General features: G+C 35.5%; 1 protein-coding gene and 1 non-coding gene across 2 annotated transcripts in view; one reads left to right on the top strand and one right to left on the bottom strand.

Annotated features, from left to right (window-relative positions):
* Positions 1 to 26,318, top strand: part of TECRL (trans-2,3-enoyl-CoA reductase like) — a 140,672-nt gene that overhangs the window by 10,795 nt on the left and 103,559 nt on the right. The window lies entirely within an intron of this gene.
* Positions 25,701 to 25,772, bottom strand: TRNAW-CCA. The gene has a single exon. It is a non-coding gene; the product is annotated as a tRNA-Trp (tRNA).

Here is a 26,318-nt window from a genome sequence, read left to right on the forward strand (position 1 = left end):
GCAAAGAGTAGAACACAACTGAGCTATTGAACTGATTGAATGTTTATTGTGGATTTTTATGTTTGCTATCAGTTTGCTTTCTTATTATTTTTCAGACTATATGAGAGTAAGGGAGGAAGCAAACACTCAGGTTTGTACGTTTTAAACTGGAAATCTTTGTGAGATAACCAGTAAGCAGTTGTGTGTAAAGATGTAGAACTCAGGACAGTGGTTCAGATGAAATATATTAACTTGAGGATTAGAATCATATAGGTAGTCTTTGCAGTCTTTGGAGTAGAGAAGACAAAATTAAGAAAGAACAATGTGATAGACTGGAAGGGAAAAGAATCAACTGTAGAAAACTAAGGAATTCCAAAATGTAAAGATTTTAAATAAAGAGATGAAGAAGATTTTAAATAAAGATATAAATGAAGCGAAGGCTTCAGAGATTTAGAAGAAATATATCAAATGTTATATAACAGAAGACTAAGAAAAAAATTGATTTGAGAAATGAGAGATCAGTAGAGTCAAATGCAGCTGAGAAAAACAGGAATACTGCAAGTGTCCCATATATTAAACGTTGTAGCATTAATTGCTGAATTTAATGAGACCACTATAGATACAGTGATTTGGGGGAAATCTAGTCTGGAATGGGACTGCCAAGCAATGGAGAATAAAAATTTGAGTTTCCTGAAAGGCCCTTCCTTTGTGGGGAGGGGGTGCATGGGGGGTGGGGGGTGGGAGGGTTGCTCTTGAAAAATGTACTTGTCCCAACTCTATTCTTCAACTTTATACTCTTAGTTAGTTCAATTCACATACTTGGGATTATCTTCTACCTGTTCTTTATTACTCCATGTTTCAATATTCTATACTACTCAGCTATCCCAAAGAGTCTTGTAATTTGCATTGTTTCACTTTTGATCAAATTTTATTCATCTCCCTGGAGTGTACTGTCACAATCTTATGTCTAATTCACATTCATCCTTCATGGTCCAACTGAGACAGCAACCATTTCATTTGCCAGTATTATATCCTATAAGCGGATGTGTTCTTTGTTCCAGTAATAATTAGTTGAAATCTCCATTATGTACATTATATACACCAGTAGTTGGGACAGAGCATTTGTACTTATCTTAACAATTTGAAAAATTAATTTTGTGCTTGTTCAATCAAATAATCTTTTTAAAATGAGGATTGTATCTGGTATATCAGTATTTAATTTTTTGGCAACTTAATATCATTGTATTTTACAAATGCATTAGTCCACAACAAAGTAGAAATTTTTCAGAAGTGATACTTTATCCTACATAGTTTGAGAAGCACTAAAAAAGATGACGTGAAAATGACCTTTTCAACACTGCCATCATTCAAGCAGATCAAATGGCCTAAATGTTATTTTACCATATATGTATCTTGGATGCAGAATTAGAACATGCCATATTCAGGTTCTTCCTGGATTTCTTTCTAAAGATCACAGTTTCTTGAAAGGCAAAGTAAAATAATAACTCTCAAAGGTTTGTGTTGTAAATATAGAACAAAACTTATGGCCAACATGACAAAATTTTAGACAAATACAAGTAAATGAATCGTGTTTCTCTTGGAAAATTAAAGATCAGATGAAAAAAGAAATGCTAACAATTTAAGGAAGAAAATTTGGAGGATTATATTGTGCAATTAAAACAGAACCTATTTCTTATTAATTCAAGACTGAATGAAGAAAATTAATAGCTGGAATCATATGTTTAATAACACAGACAACATTTTCTTCACAAAACATAGCTGTGAAATGATGACTATATTTTAGCAAGATGTGTAAAGTTGAGAGGGTTATAGCTACTTTGCTATTCAAATTAGACAAAGTTACTTTATGAGTGGCTACTATATTTTAGGTTAGTTACATGGGGTTGAAAATTAAACACAATTCTTTACTCTGATATGCATGAGAGAGATTAGACATGTTAAAATGAATTATAATATGGCAAAAAGCATAGGAGAGTTTAGCCCAAATTATACTAAGAAAGTTGAGAAAAGAATACTTCTCATCTGAGGGGTGTTCAGGTGTGAGGATGAGAAAACTGAATTCATTGGAAGGAGGGACTCACAGATATTTTTTAAAAATATGTATTGTATAATGCATTCCAAAATGTAGGGTAGAAAGAACATCCTCTCAGAAGAATAGTTAGCATAACAAAGGCAAAGAGACAGAAAAGTAATAAGCAAGGTTTCTGGCCCTATGTATTTAAGTTCATGGTGTGATGCTGCAGAAAGGAGTGAACGGAGAAAACAAACAGTAGATGGTGTGGATGGGACTGACGGTATGGGTGGAGGCCTCCATGCCTTGCAAGGCATCTGGACTTCTTATTCTCTTTCAAACCAGAGGGATAATGTTTTCAGATCTGCCAGTTGGAAAATTAAATCTGGCAACCTTGTGGAAGATAGAATGAATAGTAGAAAGACTGAAAACAGAGAGTGCAGTAAAACTGAGAAGTAAATCTTCTCAACCTGTTCAGGACTAACATGAGAGATGACTTGGCATCAGGGGATCTGCTTAGGCTTTGAGGATACTCAGCCACCTCTCACATGGAACTGACTTGGGACATTGGGCAATGGCCTTGTTTCTTTTCCCTTATACTTAACTGACACAAGTTATCTGATTGGAGACACCTGAATATATACCACCATCCATGAGGTATTACCAGAAGGAAATGGCTATGGCTCACTGCCTTGAATAAAGTAAGACACAGCTAACAAAATTTACAAATTTACAAATTTAGTACTATGAGAATTCTCAAATCAATTGAATATACTAAAACCCATAAAATAAAGGAAGGCTTAACAACAGGTTCATGTTGTAAGAAAAGTATTTTTTTTTCTCATATATATGTATATTCCCCAAGTTTGAGGAATAAATATAAAATAATTCAACAATTCAAATAAATATAAATCACTGGGCACATCTTTAGGTTACACTTGAACCTTTAGGCAATATATATATACATATATATTTCTAAGTTAATCTTTACTGAATACCATTCATATAACAGAATACAATAATTATGCAGTGAACATACAGTTCAGTTCAGTTCAGTTCAGTTCAGTTGCTTAGTCGTGTCCGACTTTTTGCGACCCCATGAATCTCAACATGCCAGGCCTCCCTGTCCATCACCAACTCCCGGAGTTTACTCAAACCCATGTCCATCGAGTTGATGATGCCATCCAACCATCTCATCCTCTGTCGTCCCCTTCTCCTCCTGCCCCCAATCCCTCCCAGCATCAGGGCTTTTTCCAGTGAGTCAACTCTTTGCACGAAGTGGCCAAAGTACTGGAATTTCAGCTTCAGCAGAACATACAGTAGTTTCTATTAAATGTAGTACAGCCTACAGAGTTTAGACAGATATATGCATCCAGTTTCAATAGAATAGAATGTGATATTACAAGTGAAAGGAATATATTATTGCCATTTTATTTCAGTTTAATATTGTTTCACTAGGATTTTACTGTTTGGATTTGTAATGAATTAAGGTAATTTCTCTAGATGTAAATACGTTATGAATTTGTCAAATTAACACTAGTTATGTGGAGCACATGGTGCCAGATGGTAAGTTGAGATTCAAAAGACCAAAAGGTAAACTGAAATAGAGTTTAGTATTCACAGGCCCTTGAGGAAGAATCCAGCAGGCATCCTGGGACTACAGTGCAGAGTACAATGAAAGAGAGACAGGACCCGGGCACATGCCTTCATTATGGTCCATGAATGGGGTAATTTGGGGTTTCTGCACTAAAGCCAGAGTGGTCAATTCAAACCAAAATAGTGGCGTTTTGGTAAAATCTGTGGGGAATTTATCTAAGGAGCACATAAGGAGGAGGGCTTAGCAGTTAGGTGAGACCGGGATCAGAGGAACTGTGGGGAAGTCCCATCAGAAACTTAAAACTTACTTGTGACTTTGAGGGCTGTTACTGAGGGTATCCGAATGCCTGAAGGGTAAGTTTAAGGTTACTGCAGTCTGCTTGGTCAAACAATACGCAAGACCAGGCAGCAAAACGATGGAGTGGCTTAGCTAAAGTCAACAAAATCTGAAAATGTGCATGCTGTAGTAATTAACAGAAAGTTCACAGTGAAGCAATTTTTGGTTCTTTCATATTCTAATGGTTCAAACAAAATAGATAAAGCCTGTGCTTACAAAATGTATTTTGGGGAAATATTTTTGGTGTGATATTTTTAGACTTTTATTATTTTTTTTCAAAGAAATTAAAGGAAATTGTATTTTAAGTATGTACTTTGTCCAGATGAACATTTTATTGTACTTTTTAGTAGCTTGAAAAGTAACTGTCAAAATCATTAACTGACTTGTTGCTGTGATTTTAATGTTACTTAAATATAACAGATTTAATTGTTCATTTTACTGACCTCAGTGCTCAAGTTATCTAGGGACAACTTTCTTTCCTGTAACTATCTCTTATACTATAAATACTTCAAAAATGAGCAATAATTTAAGGCAACATTAAGAAATGACCATTCTATTTTTAAAATGTATTTTAAACTATCTAAAGGCTTAATTTTAAAATATATTTTACATCTGTGTCTCTTTTTCTGTTTTGCATATAGGGTTATCGTTATCATCTTTCTAAATTCCATATATATACATTAGTATACTGTATTGGTCTTTATAGTTCTGGCTTACTTCACTCTGTATGATGGGCTCCAGTTTCATCCATCTCATTAGGGTGGGATGTTTAGAGAGAACAGCATCGAAACATGTATATTATCAAGTGTGAAACAGATCACCAGCCCAGGTTGGATGCATGAGACAAGTGCTCGGGGCTGGTGCACTGGGAAGACCCAGAGGGATGGGATGGGGAGGGAGGTGGGAGGGGGGATCGGGATAGGGAATACATGTAAATCCATGGCTGATTCATGTCAATGTATGGCAAAAACCACTACAATATTGTGAAGTAATTAGCCTCCAACTAGTAAAAATAAATGGGAAAATATATATATATATATATTTTAAATATATTTTAAATTATCAAAAGGCTTAAGGTAATTGAGGCTAAAGGCTTCAAAAGTACGTGAATCATGAAATTCAGATGTTCAAGCTGCATTTAGAAAAGGCAGAAGAAGCAGAGATCACATTTCCAACATCTGTTGGATCCTCAAAAAAGCAAGAGAATACCAGAAAAACATCTACTTCTGTTTTATTGACTATGCCAAAGCCTTTGTGTGGATCACAACAAACTGTGGAAAATTCTTCAAGAGATGGGAATACCAGAACACCTTACCTGCCTCCTGAAAAATCTGTATACAGGCCAAGAAGCAACAGTTAGAACCAGGCATGGAACAGACTGGTTACACATTGGGAAAGAGTACGCCAATGCTGTATATTGCCATCCTGCTTGTTTAAATTATATGCAGAGTACATCATGAGAAATGCCAGGTTGGATGAACACAAACTAGAATCAAGATTTCCAGGAGAAATATCAATAACCTCAGATACCCAGATGACACCACCCTTATGGCAGAAAGTGAAGAAGAACTAAAGAACTTCTTGAAGAAGGTTAAAGAGGAGAGTGGAAAAGATGGCTTAAAATTCAACATTCAAAAAATGATGATCATGGCATCCGGTCCCATCATTTCATGGCAAATAGATGAGGACACAATGGAAACAGTGACAGATTTTATTTTTGGGAGCTCCAAAATCACTGCAGATGGTGACTGTAGCTATGAAAATAAAAGACGCTTACTCCTTGGAAGGAAAGTTATGACCAAACTAGACAGCATATTAAAAAGCAGAGACATTATTTTGCCAAAAAAGGTCTGTCTAGGCAAAGCTATAGTTTTTCCAGTAGTCATGTATGGATGTGAAAGTTGGGCTTTAAGAAAGCTGAGCGCCGAAGTATTGACGGTTTTGAACTGTGGTGTTAGAGAAGACTCTTGAGAGTCCCTTGGACTGCAATGAAATCAAATCAGTGAATCCTAAAGGAAATGAGTCCTGAATGTTCATTGGAAGGACTGATGCTGAAGCTGAAACTCCAATACTTTGGCCACCTGGTGTGAAGAGGTGACTCACTTGAAAAGACCCTGCTGCTGGGAAAAATTGAAGGCAGAGGAGAAGGGGATGACCCGGGATGAGATGTTTGCATGACATCACTGACTCGATGCACATGAGTTTGAGTGTGCTCTGGGAGTTGGTGATGGAAAGGGAAGCCTAATGTGCTGCAGTCCAGGGGTTGCAAAGAGGCAGACATGACTGAGTGAGAGAACTGAAGATATTCTTGTAGGTATCTGAATAGTAGTCTACCGAAATATTTTAAGGGTAGCATCATCTTCAAATAATGATTGCCTCCAAACTTTTGAGCTCTTATCATGTAGCCATGCAAATAGATTCATTTTTGGAGCAGAAAAAATGAAACAATATGCTGTGCTTGGCCCAGTCACGTCAGTCCTGTCTGTTTCTTTGTGATCCTATGGACTGTAGTCTGCCAGGCTCTGCTGTCCATGGGATTCTTCAGGCAAGAATACTGGAGTGGGTTGCCGTGCCCTTCTCCAGAGAATCTTCCCAGCCCAGGAATTGACCTGAGTCTCTTGTGTCTTCTGCATTGCAGATAGATTTTTTACTCACTGAGCTATCTGGGAAGATGCACTGTAAATATACATAAATCAAAATCACATGTTTATGTATAATTTAGGACTATGTGGAGCTTAGAATCTGCCATTATACAAATTTTAACAAAAATATAAATTTCATTACACCTTTGTTTCTTATAATGCAAAATGAAGACCCCAGGAAGTACAAACATGTGCCAAAAACTTGTGTTAGAAAGATAATACAAATCTTAATGTAATAGAAAAATCAGTTTTCACTTCCTGCAATATTGTCCCTTCAGTCTTCTCTACCTTAAGCCTTTCAGTTCAGTTCACTCACTCAGTCATGTCTGCCTCTTTGCAACCCCTGGACTGCAGCACACTAGGCTTCCCTGTCCACAACCAGCTCCCAGAGCATGCTCAAACTATGTCCATCAAATCAGTGATGCCATGCAACCATCTCATCCTGGGTCATCCCTTTCTCCTCCTGCCTTCAATTTTTCCCAGCAGCAGGGTCTTTTCAAAGGAGTCACCTCTTCACACCAGGTGGCCAAGTATTGGAGTTTCAGCTTCAGCTTCTTTGCGACCCCATGGACTGCAGCACGTCAGCCCTCCCTGTCCATCACCAACTCCTGGAGGTTATTCAAACTTGGGGTCCATTGAGGTTATTGATATGTCTCCCAGCAATCTTGATTCCAGCTTGTGCTTCATCCAGTCCAGCGTTTCTCATGATGTACTCTGCATAGAAGTTAAACAAGCAGGGTGACAATATACAGCTTTGATGTATTCTTTTTCCAATTTGGAACCAGTCTATTGTTTCATGTCCAGTTCTAACTGTTGCTTCTTGACCTGCATACAGATTACTCAGGAGGCAGGTCAGGTGGTCTGGTATTCCCATCTCTTTCAGAATTTCCCAAAGTTTGTTGTGATACAGACAATCAGTGGCTTTGGCGCAGTGAATGAAGCAGAAGTAGATGTTTTCTGGAACACTCTTGCTTTTTCAATGATCCAACGGATGTTGGCAATTTGATCTCTGGTTCCTCTGCCTTTTCTAAAACCAGCTTGAACATATGGAAGTTAACGGTTCACATACTATTTAAGCCTGGCTTTGAGAATTTTACACATCACTTTACTAGCATGTGAGATGAGTGCAATTGTGTGGTAGTCGGAGCATTCTTTGGCATTGCCTCTGTTTGAAATTGGAATGAAAACTGACTATTTTCAATCCTGTGGCCACTGTTGTTTTCCAAATTTTCTGGCATATTGAATGCAGCACTTTCACAGCATCATCTTTTAGGATTTGGAATAGTTTAACCGGAATTCCGTCACCTCCACTAGCTTTGTTCCTAGTGATATTTCCTAAGGCCCACTTGACTTCTCATTCCAGGATGCCTGGCTCTAGGTTAGTGGTCACACCATCGTGGGATTCCCTGGTGGCTCAGATGGTAAAGCATCTGCCTGCAGTGCGGGAGTCCTGGGTTTGATCCCTGGGTCGGGAAGATCCCCTAGAGAAGGAAATTGCAACCCACTCCAGTACTCTTGTCTGGAAAATTCCATGGACAGAGGAGCTTTGTAGGCCACAGTCCATGGGATCGCAAAGAGTCGAACATGATTGAGTGACTTCACTTCTTCTTCATCGTGATTATCTGTGTCATGAGGATATCTTTTGTATAGTTCTTCTATGTATTCTTGCCACCTGTTCTTAATATCTTCTGTTTCTGTTAGGTCCATGTCATCTCTATCTTTTATTGTGCCCATCTTTGAATGAAATTTTTCCTTGGCATCTCTAATTTTCTTGAAGAGATCTCTAGTCTTCCCCATTCTATTGTTTCCCTCTAATTCTTTGCACTGGTCACTGAGAAGGGCTTTCTTATCTTTCCTTGCTATTCTTTGGAACTCTTCATTAAAATGGGTATATCTTTCCTTTTCTCCTTTGCCTTTCACTTCTCTTCTTTTCTCAGCTATTTGTAAGGCTGCCTCAGACAACCATTTTTAATTTTTGCATTTCTTCTTCTTGAGGGTGGTCTTGATCCCTGCCTCCTATACAATGTCACAAACCTCCATCCATAGTTCATCAGGCACTCTATCAGATCTAGTCCCTTATATCTATTTTTCACTTCCACTGCATGATCGTAAGGGATTTGAGTTACATCATACATGAATGGTCTAGTGGTTTCCCTACTTTCTTCAATTTAAGTCTGAATTTGGCAATAAGGAATTCATGATCTGAGCCACAGTCAGCTCTTGGTCTTGTTTTTGCTGACTATATAGAGCTTCTCCATCTATGACTGAAAATAATATAATCAATCTGATTTCAGTATTGACCATCTGATGATATCCATGAGTAGAGTCTTCTCTTGTGTTGTTGGAAGTGGGTGTTTGCTATGAAAGGTACGTTCTCTTGCCAAAATTCTGCTAGTCTTTTTCTTGCTTCATTCTGTACCCCTTGGCCAAATTTGCCTGTTACTCCAGGTGTTTCTTGACTTCCTACCTTTGCATTCCAGTCCCAAAGAATGAAAAGGATATCTTTTATGTATGTTATTTCTAGAAGGTCTTGTGGGGGGTTTTCATAGAACCATTCAACTTCAGCTTCTTTGGCATTACTGGTTGGGGTATAGACTTGCATTACTCTGATACTGAATGATTTGCCTTGGAAAAGAACAGAATCATTCTTCCATTTTTGAGATTGCATCCAAGTACTGCATTTTGGACTCTGGTTGACTATGATGGCTACACCATTTCTTCTAAGGGAATCTTGCCCATGGTAGTAAATATAATGGTCATCTGAGTTAAGTTTACCCAATTCAGTCCATTTTAGTTCCCTGATTCCTAAAACAAAAATGTTCACTCTTGCCATATCCTGTTTGACCACTTTCAATTTGCCTTGATTTATGGACCTAACTTTCCAGTTTCCTACACAACATTGCTCTTCACAGCATCAGTCTTTACTTTCATCACCAGTCACACCCGCAACTGGATGTTGTTTTTGCTTTGGCTCCATCACTTCATTCTTTCTGGAGTTATTTCCCCACACATCTCTGGTAGCATATTGGGCACCTACCGACCTGGGGAGTTCATCTTTCAGTGTCCTATCTTTCGGCCTTTTCATACTTTTCATGGGGCTCTCAAGGCAAGAATATTGAAGTGGTTTGCCATTCCCTTCTCCGATGCCAAGAATATTTTGCAGAGATATAATTCAAGAACTTTTCCTGCCTTCCAATTTTCTCCTGCTATCCTTTTATCATATTTGTTTTTCTTCATATACACTGAAGAATACCAATCTTCCAGTTTGTAGGACTTGTAACAGGCAGTAGGAACAACAGTACAGACACCAAACCAAACCACAGAAAGTGGTTCCTCCTTTTCAGATGTTCACCTCTTTGTAATGGATATTAACATGTAAATAGTCCAATACAATATAATATAAGCTGAAAGACCCTACTGATGGGAAAGATGGAAAGCAAAAGGAGAAGAGGATGGCAGAAAATGAGATGATTGATATTTTCACTGAGTCAATGAATATAAATTTGAGCAAACTCCAGGAGTTAGTGTAGGACAGGGAAGCCTGACATGTTGCAGTCCATGGAGTCACAAAGAGTGGGCACAACTTGACAACTGAACAAAAAAGGAGAGGTAAGAACAAGGTGCTGGGCACAAAAGGATGATTTTTCTTTTTCTTCTATTGAAGAAAGCAGCTTCAGAGATCTCTTCCATTTATTAACAGTTCCAGCACACTGAAGGATCATTCTGGGGCTAGTTGTAACAGTAAAGGTCAATCTACTGCAGTAGAAATTATCTCCTTTAAAATGCCTTACATCATTGACTTTTCAGGCTTTCACCGAAGGCATACTGTTTTAAAGACAGCTCTGGAATATTCAGGAAGGAAGGCAAAGATGAATTCCCTACCTACTTAAGAGTTTAAAACGTGCACATTTTTCAGGCTCTGTACCACTGTAATAATATATTGTATTACTGAATTTTTAAATTGACAATTAACAAGTAATTTTCAATCCCTGTTGATCAACTGGGCCTACCAGTCTGTCACCACATAAAATTTACAAATATCACACACATGTATTTTCCTATGAGAATTTAGTTCTCTTTAAGACAGGTTTATTTTTAACTTCCTACTAAAACACATATTTTGAGAATTGATTTTACTCTTAAACTGAGGAATGTTGTACTTCTGCCTTTTTACCAACTCATCATTCTAACATTGTATTGTAAAAAGAATAATTTAATTATTGCCTGTCCTTTTTTTAAATTGTAGTTTAAGTTTTCTCATTACATATTTTTATTGTCTCCCAAATAACCATGTAACATTACTTCATGTTGAGTGTTTCTGATTTGTTTTCTGATTTGATTAGTTGTCTGATTTTTTAAAAAAATTAAAAATGTAGTTAATAATTTATTTTTATAAAACATTTGATGAATTACTGCCTGTCTAATTGGATCCTTTATTTGTCAATACCGGTCTGTGAGTCATTAAATAAACCTATAGTATCTGCTTCTCATAAACTTCATTTAATAAAGTCCTGTTATAGTCTAAATTTAATTTAATCAGACTTTCATGAGGAATCCTGATGTAATCATATAGATATATACTACTACCTTTTTTATAGATAGAAAAGTTTCAAAAAGGTTTCACTCTAAAATTCCTGAGAAACTACTTTTATATGAAAAGCTATTTTATGTAGAATTTTTTTAACTGTTGACATGATAAGAACATAAATAGCAAGAGAAACCATAAACCCTGAGGTGTTCATTACTAAAATAAAACCTGCTTTACTTCAAAGTGGGGAGAAAAAAAAATCAAATAGTTTTTTTACAATTTTAAATAAATAGATCCATAAATTTACTTACTTGCTTTCACTTTTCAAATAACATTTCTGGCATTGTGTAGACCTAATGTTTTCCTCGGCCACTGTTGATAATAGAATTAGATAACTTAATGGTACATATATGTCATAGTTTAAGTTGGTAAAAATGTAATTGCAGTTTCAGAGCATGAATTTTAAATCATTATAACTAGGCTCTAATACATCTTTATTAATCAAAATAGGAATCAGTACAATCAAGACATTTTTGCCAACAAGAAATAAGCTTGTTTATTCCTGTAGCATAAAAATCCATGCTTTAGGATTTGACAAACTCTTGGAAAGCATTTTCTGCCTCCCGCTGATTGTGGAAACGTTTTCTCTGCAAAATGTTGTCGAGATGCTTGAAGAAGTGGTAGTGTTTGGCAAGGAGCCAGGTGAATATGGTGGATGAAGCAAAACTTTTTAGCCTAATTTGTTCAACTTCTGAAGCTCTGGTTGTGTAATGTGCAGTTCAGCGTTGTTGTGGAGAAGAAGTGGTCCCTTTTTGTTGACTGATGCCAGCTTCAGGCATTGCAGTTTTTGGTGTATCTCATTGATTTACTGTGCATACTTCTCAGATATAATGGTTTCACCTGGATTCAAAAAGCTATAGTGGATCAGACCAGCAGACCACCAAACAGTGACCATGACATTTTTTGGTGCAAGTTTGGCTTTGGGAAGTGCTTTGGAGCTTCTTTTTGATCCAGTCACTGAGCTATTTGTGACTAGTTGTCATATAAAATCCACTTTTCATGGCAAGTCACAATCTGACAGAGAAATGGTTCGTTATTGTTGCATAGAATAAGAGAAGATGACACTTCAAAATGACGATTTTTTTTTTTTTTAATTTTTGGTCAGCTCATGAGGCACCCACCTATAGAGTATATTCACCTTTCCAGTTTGCTTCAAATGCCTAATGACCACTGGATGTTTGACGTTGAGATCTTCAGCAAGCTCTTGTGTAGTTGTTAAGAGGATTAGTTTCTATGACTGATTTCAATTAGTTGTCATCAACTTACGATGTCCTGCCACTATGCTCCTCTTCTTCAAGCCTCTCTTCTCCTTTGAAAAACTTCTTGAACCACCACTGCACTGTATGTTTGTTACTAGTTCCTGAGACAAATGCATTGTTGATGTTGTGGGTTGTCTCTGCTGCTTTATGACCAATTCTGAACTCAAATTAAAAAATCACTTGAATTTGTTTTTTGTCTAACATTATTTCCATAGCCTATAATAAATGTAAAATAAATAGCAAGTAATAAGTCATTAGCAAAATAAACATAAAGCTAGAAATGAACATTCAAATGATGTATAACATAACCACATTTATTTAAGAATGCATTCCAAAGTCAAATGATAAAGTTCAACAATGCAAAACTGCAATTACATTTGCACCAATCTAATATGTAAGCACAATTTGGTGAAAATACCTAAGTTTCTAGTAAAGTAAAGATTCTAGTAAAGTTTCTAGTAAAGTTTCTAGTAAAGTGTATTGTAATAGAAAAAAATCTGGACTGAAAGGTTAGCTTTGCTTCTTTTCAGGAACACACCCACTACCCCTTTGCCTAATCATGGCTCTTCTAATTACACACATCACTCATCATTGCATCAGTCCTAAAATGGGGGTCCAACTTGTGGAGTTCCAAAATGCACATGTGACTGTGAAATTTTTTTTTTTCATATCCGGTCACATCATTACCTCAAAGTTACTTATCTGGGAGTTTGAAGAATCCAACAACCAGAAAGTGACTGCAACATGATTAAAGTATCCCCATCAACAGAGATTTCACCTGTGAAGAGACTTCTTTAATTAATTGAGGGAGAAAATGTCACCTTAGCCAGTTTATAAAGCTGCTGACTCTCTAGAATCTCTCTCTGTCCTTACTATATCCAATCAATCAGTAAATCATTTCATTCTATACACAATATATCTTCTCACTGAATGTAACCATCCTAGTTTAAATTATCATCATCTCTGACATATGGACTGATCTACATTCTACATTAGTCTTCATGGAATATCCATACTATACAAGTAGTTACAGTCATAAAGCTTCCACAAGATCACAAGATGAAATAGAATTTGCTATTTGTTATTACAAATGAAATAGATTTGTTATTACAAATGAAATAGTTTTGTTATTGCATTATCGCTTTGTTACCTAGAGTCTGTTCAGTTACAGAAATCAGAGAGCATATGTCCAGAGGCAGAATTCCTTGCCTATATAATAGTTCTTATTCGTATGTTGTCCTGTGTTTAATAAAACAAAGTTTTTACATTTAAAACTGTCTTACTCAGGAGTAGGAGTTCTGTGTTTGCCTTTTCTACACAGCCTCTGAGATGAGTGTACTCTACAAACCTATGGCCTGTACAACTACAAAAGACTAATTTTTCTATTTTCAAAAGAGATCGATCATAGTTTCCAAAAAATGTTAACTGTACAAAAATGAGAAGAATGATGATGTAATCATGCCTAATAACTACCACTTCTAAGCCATGAGAAACAGAGACTAAGCTGCCTGACTTATGCAGTTGGGAAGAAATTTTTATTATTATTTGCAATCATGATTTTATGGACACTATATATAAGGCCACCCTGGTGATGGAGGTAACTTTGTAATTCATGTAATAAAATAATTGATCTTATATTTATTTAAAACCTGATAAACTGACTATATTTTATTTTTATCATGTGTTTAGGAAACATGTTTTTCATGATCAAAGATGGAAAGAATATGTCTTAGGTAAAACAGGGAAAATGAATTATATTTCATACTCTGTCTCTCTAGTCTGAAAAGAAAAAATCCCAGCCTCTCTTTTCTTCCTCTTTCTCCCCCCCCCAAACATGTATAAAATAATGTTTGAAATACCTTTGCAGCATTTTATCTATATATCTATCATGAGAGTATAATAACATGTGAGGTGTAATCTTATTTCTGACACACAGAAATGATGGAAATGGTACATGGATAATAAAATAAAATTGTAATCATTTTGGACATTGACTTTAAAAGTATTAAAATCACTTTTGGTTTTGCAACACCCATGGGGAGGAAGTGGGCTCTTTGAGATCAGACACCTTGTCATTTAGTTCACAGCTTTCTGGATGGAATAGGTATACAATCCTTCACATCATTCAAACATCTCGGACTTTGAGATTTATACCATAACTGAAAGGAACTTTTCACTGTTTTCATGAGGACCTGGTGTTATATTTTGAAAACATACAACATGAGTAAAGGCTAGGGGAACAAATATTTGATCAGATGGTAAATATTAGTGTTATTGATTAAGATTTTTTCTGGTTTTCACACACAGACATGGTAAAATTAAACTTGCCTATCTTTTTGAAATAATGTATTTGGTGCTGTGAAATGAGTGGAAAATGTATATTTATTTCCTGAGGGAAGCTTTAAGAACCTAATATAATTTCACACAATTTCTGCCCTCTAACTTCTGCCTTGGAAACAAGCAGTGTTCCATGTGATGTCTGTTACGTCAATGAAAAGCCTAGATTGAGAAAAATGCAGGGTAGTTCCTTCAGTCAGCCTGTGATATACATGTAGTGCATGTGAAAACATAGCACATATGCTTTAAAACTGCAACACAAACTAGAATATTCTGACAGGTGTATTCCATTAAACTTGAATCTCTTTAATAAAACTGGAGATATCACAGGAATATTTCATTCAAGAATGGGTACAATAAAGGACAGAAACAGTAAGGGCCTCAGAGCAGAAGAGATTAGGAAGACGTGGCAAAAGTACACAGAAGAATGATACCAAAAGGCCTTAATGACTTGGATGGCCACCACAGTGTTGTTACCCACCGAGAGCCAGACATCCTGCAGTGTGAAGTCAAACTGGCCTTAGGAAGATTTACCATGAGCAAAGCTAGTGAAGGTGATAGAATTAGAGCTGAACTATTTCAACTCCTAAAAGATGACACTGCTAAAGTGCTGCACTCAATATGTTAGCAAACTAGGAAAACAGTGGCCACAGGACTGGAAAAGGTCAGTTATCATTCCAATCCCAAAGAAGGGCAATGCAAAATAACATTCAAATTACTGTAAAATTGCTCTTATTTCATATGCTAGTAAGGTTCTACTCAAAATCCCTCAAAATAGGCTTCAGCAGCATGTAAACTGAGAATTTCCAGAGATATACAAACTGGATTTAGAAAAGACAGAGGAACTAGAGATCAAATTGCCAACATTTGTTGGATCATAGAGAAAACAAGGGGATTATAGAAAAATATCTGCTTCATTGAGTACATGAAAGCCTTTGACTATGCAGATAACAACAAACTGTATAAAAATTTTTAAGAGATGGGAATACCAGACCATCTTACCTGTCTCCTGAGAAACCTGTATGCGAGTCAAGAAGCAGCAGTTAGAACCACACATGGAACAATGGACTGTTTCGGAAGTGGCAAAGAAGTATGACAAGGCTGCATATTGTCACTGTGCTTATTTAATTTATATACAGAATATGTCATGTGAAATGTTGGGTTGGATGAACCACAGACTGGAATCAAGGTTCGGGAGAAATATCAACAACCTCACATATGCAGATGATACCACTCTGATGGCAGAAAGTGAAGAGAAACTAAAGAGCCTCTTGATGAGGGTGAAAGAGAAGAAGAAAAAGCTGGCTTTAAAATCAACATTATAAAAAACTAAGATCATGGCATCTGATCCCATCACTTCATGGTAAATTAAAGGGGAAAAAGTGGAAGCAGTGACAGATTTTCTTGTCTTCAGCTGCAAAAATCACTGCCAATGGTGACTGCAGCAGTGAAATTAAAATGACACTTGCTCCTTGGAAGGAAAGCTATGACAAACCTAGACAGCATATTAAAAGGCAAAGACATCACTTTACTGACAAGGTTCTATATAGTCAAAACTATGATTTTTCCAGTAGTTATGTACAGATTTGAGAGTTGAATCAGAAAGAAGGCTGAGTGCTGAAGAATTAATGCTTTTGAATTTTGGTGCTGGAGAAGATTTTGAAAGACCCTTGGATCACAAGGAGATCAAACCAGTCAATCCTAAAGAAAATCAACCCTAAATATTCATTGGCAGGACTGATGTTGAAGCTGAAACTCCAATATTTTGGGCACCTGCTGTGAAGAGCTGGCTCACTGAAAAATACTCTGACACTGGGAAAGACGGAAGGCAAAAAGAGAAGGGGGGCAGCTGCATCAGCAACTCAACGTACATGAATCTTAGCAAACTCCAGGAGATTGTGAAGTACAGGGGTGCCTGGAGTGTTGCAGTTCATGGGGTTGCAAAGGATGTGACACAACTTAGTCACTGAACAACAACAAATGTGTAATGTTTCCTCTTCTATTTAAAACAGTAAGATTGCAGTAAGACAGGACTACATCAAACTAAAGCTTGCTGCATAGTAAAGGAAACCATCAGAAAGTGATAAGACAACCTATAAGACGGGAGAAAATTTTGCAAACTACATATGCAATAGGAAACAATATCCAAAAGATATAAGAAACTCATGCACCTCAGTAGCAAAAGAATAAATAACCCAACTTTAAAATAAATGAAAGACTTAAATAGACTTTTCTTTCCAAAGACATTCAGATGGCCAACAGGTCCATGAAATGATTCTTGAAATCACTAGTCATCAGGCAGATGAAAATCAAAACCACAATGAGACATTATCTCATACCTATTATAATATCCATCATCAAAAAACAAGACATAACATGTTGGCCAAGATGGGAATAAAGGAGAACCCTTGTGAATTATTTGTTGGTAATGTAAATTGATACAGACACTATGGATAACAGTATGGATATTTCTCAAGAACTTTAAAAGGGAATTACTATATAATACAAAAATCAAACTTTTGGTATATAACAAAGGAAGTGAAATCATTCTCTCAGAGATATCTGTACTCCCATTATTTAGAAAAGCTGAAATATGGAAATAACTGGTGTCTATCTACAGGTGAATACACACACACACACACACACACACACACACATCTGCATTATATATATTCAGTGAGATATTATTTAGCCTTTAAAAAGAAGGAAATTTTGTCATTTGTAACAACATGGGTGAAACTGAAGGTCATAATGTTAAGTGAGATAAATCAAATAGGAAAGGTAAATATTGCATAGTATCACTTATATGTTAAAAAAATAAATTTAAGTTGAACTCAGAAACAGAATAGAACAGTGATTGCTGGTGGCTGGGAGTTGGGAGAAATAAAGAGAGATTGTTAATAGAGTATGAACTTTCAGTTATTAGTGGAATAAGGCCAGAGGATCTATTGTACAGCATAACGACTATAGCTGATATTATCGTATGGTATAATTGAAATTTGCTGAGAGTAGAATTTAAGTGTTCTCACCCAAAACAAAACAAAATGGTAAATATGTAAGATAATGGATGTTTTATTTAATTTATGGGTGAAATCTTTTAATAACATATGTGTATATCAAATCATGTTATACATTTTAAATATCTTATTATTTAACTTGCCAATTATACATCAATAAGCCCAAGAAAAATTTAAATAAAATATTTTAATAAACACATGCACAAAACTGTAAAAAAGTTAAAAATATTATATTTTATTATACATATAATTCAACAAATTGATATTCAACTTATCCATGGGACATTAATTTCTTCAGTGAATGTTTAATAAGTACCTAATATATTAACATCATGAGAAACGCTGGGCTGGAAGAAGCACAAGCTGGAATCAAGATTGCCAGAAGAAATATCAATAACCTCAGATATGCAGATGACACCACCCTTATGGCAGAAAGTGAATAGGAACTAAAAGCCTCTTGATGAAAGTGAAAGAGGAGAGTGAAAAAGTTGGCTTAAAGCTCAACATTCGGAAAACTAAGATCATGGCATCTGGTCCCATCACCTCACGGGAAATAGATGGGGAAACAGTGGAAACAGTGTCAGACTTTATTTTGGTGGGCTCCAAAATCACTGCAGATGGTGATTGTAGCCATGAAATTAAAAGACACTTACTCCTTGGAAGGAAACTTACGACCAACCTATATTAAAAAAGCAGAGACATTACTTTGCCAACAGAGGACCATCTGGCCAAGGCTATGGTTTTTCCAGTGGTCATGTATGGATGTGAGATTTGGACTGTGAAGAAAGCTGAGTGCCGAAGAATTGATGCTTTTGAAGTGTGGTGTTGGAGAAGACTCTTGAGAGTCCATTGGACTGCAAGGAGATCCAACCAGTCCTTCCTAAAGGAGATCAGTCCTGGGTGTTCATTGGAAGGACTGATGCTGAAGCGGAAACTCCAATACTTTGGCCACTTCATGAAAAGAGTTGACTCATTTGAAAAGACCCTGATGCTGGGAGAGATTGAGGGCAGGAGGAGAAGGGGACGACAGAGGATGAGATGGCTGGATGGCCTCACTGACTCTATGGGCATGAGTTTGAGTGGACTCCGGGAGGTTGTGATGGACAGGGAGGCCTGGGGTGCTGCGATTCGTGGGGTCGCAAAGAGTCAGACACGACTGAGACACTGAACTGAATACATTTATAGTAGATGATAATAACTGTAATAGTCAGCAGAAGGGGATGATTCTAAACCATCAATAGAGTAGTTTGGATCAATAGAACTCTGTGATTTCTCAGATAATGAAGTTGAAAATTCATGGTTTATAAAAGTATTTTTTGTTTGAAAGACCATTTGAATATTGGTGTCATTAGGGTAGAAATAGTTTTTGGCTTAACCGACATAGCATTCAGTTCTGGATGCTTAAAATTATGATCACTGTCAGACATCCATGTAGATGTGTTATATATTCAATTGTGCATGTAAATTTGCAGCTATGAACCAAGATATGTGGGAGATATACCTCTGAGGATTAGGAAAATATTTGGCGTTAGAAGTCATGAGAATGCATTAGACCAGCTTTCCAGATAAAAGAATGTCTTATCTTTACCCAGGATGTAATATAATGTGATGTAATGAAGGTGTTGAAACTTCATGATTCTTTAATCATCAAACATTTTTCAGATTTTCAGGGCACATTAAACAATAAATTTTTCATTGTTCTAAAATGAAATAAACTATGAATTTGTTTAATTGTTGTAGATAAATTGGTCCTTGAACATGCAATACACACTGAAATTTGAAAAGTAATGTGATTACTTTCAGTGGCCAGCATTCTATAGTAGCATTTATGAGTTGCATTTATAGTGAGCCAATGATGCAGAAAAATTTGTAGCAGCTATCTCTGTAGTTTAATGTCAAAGAATTAATTACTAATGTTAACTTTCTAAAGATAGGTTTCCTCCCTAATTATTTTTGCTTGAAACTCATTTCACATTCTTTATATTTTAAAAAATGTAGTATAAAACTTGTGTAGTCATTAAGACATTTATGACAATCACTTCAAAATGTGAAGTGACTTTTGATGTTTTGGAAACATCTATCTATCTATCTATCTATCTATCTATCTATCAAGGTTATAAGATATAATGTCCTTCCATACCAGTAGGTTTAATCTAGTTATCTAAAAGACATTCACGCCACTTTTTGAATGTATATAGAGCAATTTTCAGTCCAGACTAAGCAATGACTCCAAATAACCAATAATAGACAGTAATGAAGATTTCATCCTCACTCATGGCATGCCAACCTGGATGAGCTACGACTGTGCTCTGAGCTCTCCGTTCCACAAAACCAGGCTGATGAAGCAACTGTTGTTATCATTATTTCCAAGTAGAGTGAACAGAGAGGGGGTGTCTTAGTTTTAATTGCTATAAAAGTGACATAAATGGGGTGATTTCTAATGTTCGAAATTGACACCGTCCAGTTCTTCCACAGTCCATTGTCCAAAGCAAGTCAAAGAGCCAAGTCCAACACAACAAACATCACTTTCTAAAGAAGTGAAAATGAAGAATACAACAAATATTTGCTAAACATAACTAATTCACCGAAGATTTCCATTTCCTTTTGAAATGGCAGTAAATATAATATATTTAGGAATAAAAGTATTCAAACTGGATAGATTCACATATTTGATGTTTAAAGAAGTAGATGAACTCCTATGCTTTCAGAAATGAGCTTACCCATAATGACTCATTTTCCAAGAGATACTATTAATCTTAAAATGGGGATTTCCTTGAATCTCAAGGTAATATATCTCACATCTTAAGATATTATGCATTATACATTTTTTGTTTTGTTTTTGTTATTGCTTCTGGTATTATGTTGCTTTAGCTTTTGCTGAAATTCAGTTTTAGTGCCTTGTGCAGCTTTCAAAAGCAAATAATCTTAAATATTAAGGTTAAATATTTATGGGAGTCAAGAATAGTTTCAGATTTATTATTAAAACAAACACATGGCATACTTCACAGTGGTACCATATTACTTTCATTTTTTGTATATCGAATTTGACTGTTAAGTGTATTTTTAAAAATTAATCTACATGTCTCTTTAACATCGTCAGTAGAAAAAAAGCAAAAAAATATATATATATACAGCAGAGTTAATATCTCAGTTGATTTACAAACCTGATATAAACTTGTAAAAAGTAAACATCACTCTTCTAAATGTCTGTAACCTATACAATGAAATAATTGAGCTATGTATTTCTTTTCCTTGTCCTCTTACATGATTAATGTTTTTAATAGCTCTTTAACACTGGAGAGCAAATAGTCTAAAACTTAGCAATGCAAAAGCCATTTATTTACCTCATTATTCTGTTTGGGAGTGTAGCATACAGCTGTTCAACAGTTCTGATGATGTCTGCTGGGCTGGCAAAGACTTGCAGCTCACTGCCAGGAAGCTAGGTGACTGATCTGGGAGTGAGCTCTAGGAAAAGGTGCAACAGGGCCATGTGTCTGTCATCAGAGGGGAAGTTAACTTAGGATCTGTTACAAGGTGCTGATCAGGGTGTTAGCAGAAAGAATGGAAAATACATGGCCTCTTGAATCGTAGCTTCATGACTTGCACAGTCTCACTTTCAACACATGCTTTTGGTTAAAGCAAATAGCAAGGCTGGCTTAAATTTAACATTGAGGGCAATAATTCTACTTCTTGATGGGAGGACTTGCAAAATGTTGTCGTTGTTCTTAACACAGCACAATAGTAGAGAATAATGTGTACTTTTATTACCAATAAATAGCATATATACATATAAACAACACAGACTGATACTTCTAATGCTGGACTCATTATTACTTATCACTTCCGTTGGTATTTTCACTATATTTAAGACTTTATTCAATGTACATTTCATGGCAATACTTATTAAAGTATTCATAAGTATTCATAAACATCATCTTTTCCTTTTACAACTAAAGGCTAAGCAACTTTGGTAAATGTCTTTGTCATTGTCACTGCAAATCAAAAACTGATAACCAACTATATTTTATCAAAATTTTTTTGAAAGACTGTAAATCCTTGGGCTTCCCTGGTGGCTCAGAAGGTAAAGAATCTGCCTGCAATGTGGAATACCTGGGTTTGATCCCTGGGTTGTCAAGGCCCCATGGAAGAGGGCATGGCAACCCACTCCAATATTCTTGACTGAAGAATCCTCATGGACTGAGGCGTCGGGCAGGCTACAGTTCATGGGGTCACAAAGAGTCAGACACGACTGAGTGACTAAGCACATAAATCCTTACTGTTTCCAAGAATTTTACTCTGATAATTATTAGGCAATTATATCACTTAAATGTGGCCCTGAAACATTTCAGATTGTAATAAAGAAAATTCAAACTAGATTTAAAATATATCATATAGACATTTTATTTCCCCTTTAGTTTTATTTGAATTTACGTTTGATGAACTGTAGTTCAGTTCAGGTCAGTTCAGTCGCTCAGTTCTGTCCGACTCTTTGTGACCCCATGAACCACAGCACACCAGGCCTCCCTGTCCATCACCAACTCCCGGAGTTTACTCAAACTCATGTCCATTTCAACCTCTGTGGTCCCCTTCTCCTCCTGCCCTCAATCTTTCCCAGCATCAGGGTCTTTTCAAATGAGTCAGCTCTTTGCATCAGGTGACCAAAGTATTGGAGTTTCAGGTTCAGCATCAGTCCTTCCAATGAACACCCAGGACTGATCTCCCTTAGGATGGACTGATTAGATTTCCTTGCAGTCCAAGGGACTCTCAAAAGTCTTCTCCAATACCATAGTTCAAAAACATCAATTCTTCTGCATATTGATGTAGAATTTTTGTATTTATGGAAAAATAACCTTTGTCAAAGAAATAAATATAAATTAATTTGGATAATGCATATACCTATCTATATATATATAGTTTCTTTCCTATGATTATGGGGCTGAATAATTAATCAGTAAGTAACAGAATATCGATCATTTGCTAAATGTTTTCTTCATATAGTTAATTTTCATTAGTGATATGTGTTGATTATTTGGAAATGAATATAATTGCCACTTGATCACTAGCTTTTATAATAGATTTTTTAAATTATTATTTAATTTTCTCATAGGAGATAACTATTTTATTTGAAAAAGTCTTCCAATATGTATGGAGAAACCACTTCATTTACACATGATTTAGGCTTCCTTTGACACATGAGCCCTTTATTTTTATTTATTTATTTATTTATTTATTTTTATTTTTTCTTTTTTTTTTTATTATTATTATTATTTTTTTTTTCCAGTGGGTTTGTCATACATTGATATGAATCAGCCATGGATTTACATGTATATTTCAGTAATACAATGTTAAGTGCAAACTTCCCTGAGTGCAAGGATTATTTTGACTTCACAAACTTGCAATAGGAAAGCATAATCAATTATTCAAGAAATAATCATAAACATTAATTTCATAAATATGCTTATAATTCTTTTGTCTTTATGGTTTCCTTTAGTCCTAAAATATTCTCACTTAGGTAATAAAACATATATTCTAAAAAATATTTGAGAAAGTCTATTCATCATGGAAAACTGTGGTTTTAAAATCCAACACAATATTTTCTAATTTGATAAAATGAAACACTTCTTTCTATTTATTTATTTTTTGTATTTTCATGGGGCATCAAACTCTAGTTGCTATTTTACACTATCTTTCATATTTTCCATATGTTAGAATATCAAGCTATAAGGCAGAAAAGAATGTGTAGAAATAGCCCTTTGTTCAGTACATAATATATAAAGACTTATTTTCATATTAAATAGAAATGAAATGGCTTGGTAATGGACACTATAAATGAATATTCTAGTCACTAAAGGATATTTAATTTTATTGAAGGATTACAAAAATTAGATGTTAGTTTTGGAGTGGTTATTGACACTGCATTTATGTCTGCAATGTTATAATCATATAATTGTTATATAGAGTAAAATCAGATACTCAAAGTCATATTTTCAACCATAATTTTCTTTCTACTCTTATATTTACTATACATATGATATATTTGTATATGTAATGAGAAAATACATAATATCTAGGCTATAATTCTAGGTAAAATTTATATCTACACATAATTTACTGGGAGCTAAGTATTTTTTTAAAAGAAAATTATTCAGAAGAATATATTTTTGAAACTTTCCATGGTGAAAATTTTAAATAATTTCTATATTAATGCTTATTTTTATGTTTTAAAAATAATTGACAAAATGTGCTATTGTAACATATAAAGAACCATTTGCTATGATAATAAAATCTGAAATACATATATGTATATATACTTTTTTTTTTTTTGGCACTGCAAGACCTTTTTAAAAATAACCCACTGTCGTATATAAAGAGCTTCCCTGGTGGCCCAGACAGTAAAAGAATTGCCACTTTCAAAGTTTCAAAAAGTAGTAATAGTTAAAAAATATTATTTTGTAAAATACTGCAGTATTTTCACAAGGGGGAAATTCAAGCAAACCTTAAATTGCACTTTAATGTGAAAATATTTTCCTAAGTCCATCAACTTAAATGTTGAAAAAAGTAATGATGACGCAAAACTCAACTATGATTAGTTGAAATTTAGGTAAAAATTTTTGGTTCAACTAACAAACATCAATTACCTTGTGTACTTAATATTTTAAGATTAAGTCACTCTGATTATAAAGAAAGATTGATGAAGAGAATTTTAGAATTTCAGATAACAGAATACTTTTTTATCCCAACAGGACAATTAATTGTGATTTACAAAAATGAATGTATTATTGCAAAGATAGTTGGTCCCTGTTGTTTAAACTGGCTTAAAGTAGAAATTATTATGAAAAAAAATTCTTAATGAATCTACAGAGGCATTTATTTAGTAATCAGAAAGTCTTATATGCTCTATTAATGATCATAGTTTCCTCTTTTTATGCTCTGAATACAACTAAAGTACTGAAAGAGTCGACCAAGCACAATTTTTTGGTGAATTGAGCAACACTTACTATCTGAATCATTTCATGGTTAATCATATATTTTTCTGCTGTATTTGACTAAAATTGTTCTAGAAAAGGGCAATTCTCAAAGACTTATTCAAAGTCAGCAGCTTTTTTTTAACAACCAAAATTTAAATGTAGCTTAATAAAAAAATTAAATTTAAAACTTTGTGAAAAGCTTGAAATGATAACCCACTTTCCACAAGTAGGTTTTTTTCAGGGTAGCATAATTTTAGTCTTGGAAGTCTATAAATTCAGGGGCAAAAATGTGTATATGCCAAGTTAGAAGATTGGCATTTACTGTAGCTGGGTTGAAAAATAAAGCATATAGTTTTTCCATAGTAATCTACTTGTGAGAGATTTTTTGTTTCAGGTCAAGGGGCTTCTGTTTTCATGCAAATTTTTGCTCATAGCTTTGTTTTACACTTCAACAAAAGTGACCTAACACTTTATTATATTCTATATGGTATGCTACACGTTGAAACACAAACTACAATGCACCAAGTAATTGTCTTCAAGGATTTCATAGAATGTTAGTACCACTAGCATGTATACACAAGATTCATTTCAGTTCATTTTAGTAGTTCACTCATATCTGACATTTTGTGAATCCATGGACTGCAACGCACCAGGTTTCTCTGTCCATCACCAATGCCCGGAGCTTACTCAAATTCGTATCCATTGAGTAGGTGATGCCATCCAACTATCTCATCCTCTGTCGTCCCCTTCCTGTCCTACCTTCAGTCTTCCCCGGAATCAAGGTCTTTTCAAATAAGTCAGATCTTCCTATTAGTGAAAGTGAAGTCACTCAGTCGTGTCTGATTCTTTGCGACCCCATGGACTGTAACCTACCAGGCTCCTCCATCCACGGATTCTCCAGGCAAGAATACTGGAGTGGGTTACCATTTCCTTCTCCAGGGGATCTTCCCAACCCAGGGATCGAACCTGAATCTCCTGCATTGGAGGCAGACGCTTTAACCTCTGAGCCACCAGGGAAGTACATTAGGTGGCCAAAACCTTGGAGTTTCAGCTTCAGGATCAGTCATTCAGGACTGATTTCCTTTAGGATGCACTGGTTGGATGTCCTTGCAGTCCAAGGGACTCTCAAGAGTCTTCTCCAACACCACACTTCAAAAGCACCAAATTCTTCAATGCTCAGCTTTCTTTTTAGTCTAACTCTCACATTCATACATGACTATTGGAAAAACCATAGCCTTGACTAGACATACCTTTGTTGGTAAAGTAATGCCTCTGCTTTTTAATATGCTGTCTAGGCTGGTCATAGCTTTCCTTCCAAGGAGTAAGCGTCTTTGAATTTCATGGCTGCAATCACCATCTACAGTGATTTTGGAGCCCCCCAAAATAAAGTCTGACACTGTTTCCACTGTTTCCCCATCTATTTGCCATGAAGTGATGGGACTGGATGCCAGGATCTTAGTTTTCTGAATGTTGAGCTTTAAGCCAACTTTTTCACTCTCCTCTTTCACTTTCATCAAGAGGATCTTTAGTTCTTCTTCACTTTCTGCCATAAGGGTGGTGTCA

This window comes from Cervus elaphus, chromosome 6 (assembly GCF_910594005.1).
Source record: "Cervus elaphus chromosome 6, mCerEla1.1, whole genome shotgun sequence".
NCBI classification, from domain to species: domain Eukaryota; kingdom Metazoa; phylum Chordata; class Mammalia; order Artiodactyla; family Cervidae; genus Cervus; species Cervus elaphus.